The following is a 6,439-nucleotide window of genomic DNA, read 5'->3' as shown; positions in this document are numbered from 1 at the left end:
GTTTGGGTGGGATGGGAGTACCCAGGAGCCAGGAGTGTGAATAATCAAGGATGGTGGTTGGAAGGAGAGATTTTCTGCAGCCCACCTTGCCCGAGGCAGCCTGCTTGATCCTGGACTCAGGCCCCCTGGCTTGGCTTCCTCCCTTGCCCCCAGCCCTCCTCCAGGCCTTTCTGATGCCAGAGCACCTGCAGCCAGCCCTGCTGAGCCTGGATTTTTGTCCATGTCCTCCAGGATGACCTTGGCCTCGCAGACATCCCTGTTTCCCCCCCAGGCCTATCCACAGCCTAGGCAGAAAGCTGTGGGCTTGGGTCACATGGAGTGGCAGAAATTGGAAAGGTCAAAACTACAGTCCACACTTTAATCCCAACAATCATACGAATGCCTGATGTTTACGGCTTCTGTTTCCAGTCTGTGAGGCCTTGGGTTTGAGTTCCTGGCTGGGCCGGGGCAGGCAGAGGCCTCATTCTGTCCTCTCCAGAAGACCACGTGGGCTCCTGACCAGCCTCTTGGTCACAGCTCCCAACCAGCCCAAGAAGCAGACACTCATGGAGGAAGCAGAGGCTCTGACCAGTTGGGGGGTCTTCTCCAAGGTCTCACAGCTCCCAGTAGATCCACATCCACATCCAGGAGCTCGTGGCTCCCTCCCCAGCCCAGCTGCCTCCCGGTCGGGCTGCCTCACAGCTGCCTGCTGGGGCTGAGGAAACCAGAGTGTTTGGACAGGGATCTGGACAGTGAGGGACTTACCCTGTTTTTTGTTTGCTTGTTACGTATTCATTCCCAGCTGATTAGTTATCTTGAATGTTTTAAATGTAGAATAGAGAGTTTAAAGAAGAAAGTAAAAATTACCCTAAATTCCGCCAACTGGAGATGCTGTTAACAGTTTGGTGAACAGATTTCCAGACGGCTCTGTGTGCGTGCGCGTGTGTGTGATTTTATAATGGGATCATATACTGTTTCATAACCTGCTCTTTTTACTCAACAATATGTCATGGGAATCTTTCCACATCATTAAATATAGCTCTATCCATTATTTAATGGCTGCAGACTACCCACTGTATTTCATTGCAAATTAAAGTATGTACCATCTTTTATTGATCCAACCCAATACGGCTAGGCATTTAGGTTGTTTCCAGTACCTTGCTATCACAAAAGCTCTAGGTCAAACACTATTGCATGTCCACCGAGTGTCTTCGGGCACATTCTAGCAGGCTGATCTTAGAGAAAAATTCCCATAGCTCCGGCCGTTACTCTGCGGCCTCGTTCCAGTAGTGGATTGTTTCCCAGGGGCTTCTCCCTGACGGGGCAGTGGCCTTCCTCCCAGGGGCTCCTACAGCATGTCAGCAGAGATGTGCTCAGGAATGTCCCTTTATCCTTGGGCAGCTCTGGGTAGGAGGCAGGGATGTGTGCCCTTGCGTCCTAAGCTGTGGAATTCCCAAGTCCAAAGACACAAGAATCTCTAAGAATCAGTCCTGCTGGAGTCTGCTGGGGCTTCTGGTGGCCTGCAACTCTGAGGGGCTAATCTCTGCCCTCAAGGAGGCAAATGGGCCAGGCAGGGGCTGAAGAAACTCAGGCTGAAGGCTGTTAATGGGCATGTGGGGTGCCTGCCAGGATGCAGGTCTGGGTTCGGTTCTCCATGGATTCCTACTTTTATTCGTTCTTGTCCACAGCACTAGCCAGGTTTGCGGTAGGGACAGATACGTCCAGTCGAAGAACACAAGGTTCACAGATGGTAGGGGAGAGACCACAGTCAGATAACCGTAGGGTGACAAGCAATTCTCATGTGCTTGGCGAGAGGAAGGAGGACTGGAGGATTTGGAGGGATAGTCAGTCCATTATCAGACTTTCGTCTAGATCTTAGCTAGGCAAGACCTACTTTAATCTTTTTTTAAAAAAGACCTATTTTTTGAGAGAGAGAGAGAGAGATGTCTCGAGTTGACACCTAGCTGACTGAGCCACCCAGGGGCCCCAGAGAGAAAGAATTTTAAGCTCCATACCCAGCATGGGACTGACTTGGGGTTCCATCTCACAACCTTAAGATCATGACCCAACTGGAAATCAAGAGTTGGATGATTAACTGACTGAGCAACCAGGTGCCCCTTGTTCTGTGTTTCAGGGTCTCCCTTTGGCTGACCACCGATAAGACCCTAGGATGTCACCATTCCCTGGTGACTTCCTGCCCCATCACTGAAGTCTCCCCACTATGCCTAGACCTTTCACCTAGGAGAGGCTCTGGGTCTTGATTCTGAGTCACAGAAAGGCTTAAAGAGACCCTGAAGACTTGTCATTCATCCCCACAGATGAAGAAACAGAGGCCCAGAGAGGGCCCATGACTCTCCCTGAGTCACAGCCTGTCTCAAAGCCAGAACAAGTCCCAGGGCCCCATCTTGCCGTCTTTCCACCCTTACCGCTGATGTCAGTTAGGAACACATTCAGCTGAAAATAAGAACACTGGACTGGCCACCAGGGAACTGGATCAGGCCAGTGCAGGGTACTGCCTCTTGACCCCAGGGTTTTAGTCTTTCTCCTTTGCTCTGCTCACGTGCCTTTCTTTGTTTGCTTGTTGCCTCCTGTGGCAAGGCAGCCCGCTCCATTTTCCGGATTTCGCCTCTGCTTTCTGGGCAGGAAAGTGGAAAGCCTGTGCTAGCCCCGTTCTTTTGAAAATGCCTTCCAGAAATCTGTACCCTGGAACTCGCTCTGAGGTTTCATCAGCCAGAACTGGGTGGCGTCACCCACAGTGAACCTTTGTAGCTGGGTGTCTTGCCGTCCTGAACCAAACCGCCAGGAAGGAAGCGGGGAGAAGGATAGGGGCTGACCGTAGACGGAGTCTGCCATGAAGCCGCCCGGATTGTAGTCACCGGACCCTCCTCTTCGTCCCCCAGGGTCCCACAGTCGGCCACAGTAGAGAATAGAAAGAGGGTTTTCCCCTGAATTGGAGGTTTCTGGGGACATCGGCCGCTGGGAAGAAGGAAGAGGGGTGTTCTGGCCACACAGCGTCCTTACCCTAACCTTGCTGTCTTCTCTTCCGGAGAAGTCCTCCTCAGAGATGCCTGGCATGGGGCGCAGGGCCCTGGACCTGTGGGAGGGATGGAGCCGCGTGCCGAGCAGGAGTGAAGTGAGAACGCTGCCCCAGCCCCTCAGCTACCTCACTGGGAGTCCTGGGCTAGGTGTGTTGGCATCATCCTACCCATCCCACCTCTCCCCTCAGACAGCACGGGGCGGGGGGGGGGGGGGAGGAGGTGGCGCAGGGGGCAGTCACATGGGCCACTCCTCCTTCCGGCCCGGGCTCAGCATCCTCTGCGAGCACTTCCCCACCACTCACCCGCCCCACCCAAATCCTCGACCCCACTGGGTGGGCACTCCTGTTCTCGTGCTGTGGGAGCTCCCATGGTCTTTAACAGGGCTCTTCCAAGCCAGGTGGCCTATCCACAGCATTGGCATCACCTGGGAATTTGCCAGAAACACAAGTTCTCAGCCCTTGGAACCAGGGACTCGGGTAGCGGCAGCACGCTGGTTTTACAAGCCCTCCAGGTGATTCTGAAGCCCTCAAGTCAGAGAACCATGGGCACATCGTGACTCAGCCTGTGAAACCGTTTCTGGGCTATTAGCGGCAACCAAAGGCAGCTGGGAAAGGCAGACGTAAAGAAGGGCTCTCCTGGGGCCCCTGAGTGGCTCAGTGGGTTAAAGCCTCTGCCTTCGGCTCGGGTCATGATCCCAGCATTCCGGGATTCTGGGATTCTGGGATCGAGCCCCGCCTCTGGCTCTCTGCTCAGTGGGGAGCCTGCTTCCTCCTCTCTGCCTGCCTCTCTGCCTACTTGTGATCTCTGTCAAATAAATAAATAAAATCTTAAAAAAAAAAAAAAAAAGAAGGGCTCTCCTGGCCCCTCTGTGCTTCGGCATAGACCAGGGGTGAATCCTACAAAGACGGGGACGTTGAGCCTGAGAAGAGCCGTGGGAGCTCAGGACCACGGAGGGGCCATCTGAGACTTCCCAGCATATGGATTTGGGAGCTGAGGTTGAGGCAGGAGAAAGCGTTTGTGAATAGCAAGAGTGGAACCAGCAGGCAACCTTCCTGAACCCTAGGTGAGCGATCCATTCTTTTTCCCCAACTGAAGTATCTTAAAAAAAAAAAAAAAGCGAAGGCATTTATATCTAATGTGTGCACCTGTTACAAGAACACGGCCCTGAGGAATCCATCGTTATCATAAACATGTGAAGAGGGCGCCTGGGTGGCTCAGTGGGTTGAGGCCTCTGCCTTCGGCTCAGGTCATGCTCTCAGGGCCCTGGGATCGAGCCCCGCATCGGGATCTCTGCTCAGCAGGGAGCCTGCTTCCCCCCCCTCTCTCTGCCTACTTGTGATGTCTGTCTGTCAAATAAATAAATAAAATCTTAAAAAAACAAACAAACATGTGAAGAAAGCTCTGGAGGGGAGTCTGAAGGTAGGGGTGATGTCTCATCTGTGCTGTGCAGGCCAGAACCTGCCTGTCTGTGTTGGGGGATGGGTGGTGAGGAAGGTCATTCGCCTTGTCACCGTCGCTGTTTCCACGACATCAACCCAGTGACCTCTCCAAATGAGACTGAAGGCAGGGGCAGCGGCCCTTAACCTAACTTCTTGGTGTCTTCCAGAACCCAGGGCTGTCTGTGCTAACAGCTGTATGCACGGGAAGCCGGCCTCCCCCAACCGTTGGTGGGGACCAGGACAAGAGTACCAAGGGAGGCTCACCTCTCATTGTGGCTACAAATTTGTAAGTTGCAAATCGAGCTAAAGAACTTAAAGAAAAAGTCCTTTGACTTTGGCCAATGAACCTTTATAAAGACGTGGCAGACTGAGAGAGGAGATTCAGTGAGAAGAGCCTCCCCGTCCCATAGCTTCCCTGCTTCTCTTCCCACCCAGGCTCCAGCCCATGCTTTGAGGGCCTCATGCACAGGCCAGTGGACCCTGCAGCCTGCTCATCAAGCTCATTCTACGCCCCCTGCGGATGGAACCTCCTGACCACCCTTTGGAGGCAGGACCTGAGAAAGTCCTGAACGTGGAGGCTGGCTCAGGGCTCTTTGGAATGCGAATTCCAGAAGCATGGTCTAAATGATGGGTCATGGGCTCCGGCCACGAACACAGCCCCTTCCCCTGTGATTCCTCCTGCTGTGGGTGGGGTGTGGTCAGAGAAGGACTTTAGCAGAGGCCTCGGAAGGCTTGCTTCTCAAGTGTGGTTCCCCTGACCCGCTGTGTGGGCCCTACCTGAGTGCCAGTTAGAACCGCTGCCTCACTCCACACCTGTGAATCACGATGTTTCTAACCAAATCCCTAGAAGCACAGGCACATCCCCATTTAAAAAGCAGTGCTCTAAAGCACAAAACCCAGGGGCAGAGTCCCTCTAGGCCCTGTCTAGGGGGTCCTAATAGTAGGTACTAATAAGCAGGTGCTCGACAAATGCCAGCTATCGCCTAAAGCAGGCCTGGTAGTTACCACGTGGGGTTGCCAACTGGTTCACTATGATTTCATTTCCTCTTCCTGTGGGGCCTCTGTGGCCTGATTCTGAGGACGGCCAGATGCTTGCCTGAGCTAAGTGGTCCAGTAGAAGTCACCTGACCCACATTGGGCGATCAGGTGATTCTCCCGGGAAACCCCCAGACAAGCTCTTGGGAGTCCTAGTACTAGCAAGTTACGTCTTTCCTGCATCTGGGGGGCCAAGTGCGCTGTGGAATGTCTTACATACAGTGGAATCCGACCTGAGCACCCATCTCACCAGCTCCTGCTTCAGATGTGGAGATGGGACTCAGATGCTTGCTGACTCTCCCAAAGCTTCTAGCTGGGAGTGGCAGCCCAGGGAGAGCCATACGGCAGGGAGACAATGTGGACAGTTTCTGAGGCCCAGGTCCTGGCCCAGCTTGCTGAGATAAGGCGGACCTCCCAGTTACAGGGTCGAGGATAGTGGGAGTGAGACCCTGTGGGAGGACTGCAGGAACGGAGGGAGGGGGGCCTGGAACAGTAGAGGAGCCAGGGAGACGGAGCACAGGGAACCTCCACCTCCCCACCCAGAGCAAGGCACACGAACCAAGACCAGCTCCCCGCTGCTGCACACCTCTGGACAGGGTAGAGGGAGGGCCCCTTCCCTCCTCCAGTGAGTCAGCTGAGAGCCAGTTCCGAATGGTGTAAGGAGTTGTGGGCCTCAGGGGCCCGAGGCCTGGGCTGGTCCCCGACTCTGGCTCTCAGGGAGTGGGGCTCTGAGTGGAAACTGACATTCTGGGCAGGGGAGGGTGTGGGGCAGGTAGGCCTCTGGCCACCTGAGAAGACAGGTCAACGAGCAGCAGAGTTTCTGATTCCAGGCCTTAACAGGTACCGGGTTGTTTTGCTTTATTAAAAAAACAAAGCAACATCTTTTCTTAGCACTGACACAAAGGTGGCCCCATGCTGTCACCTAGCATTCACACAGGTCACACTTTC

This window comes from Martes martes (assembly GCF_963455335.1).
Source record: "Martes martes genome assembly, chromosome: 1".
NCBI lineage: Eukaryota > Metazoa > Chordata > Mammalia > Carnivora > Mustelidae > Martes > Martes martes.
This window is presented reverse-complemented; position numbering follows the sequence as displayed.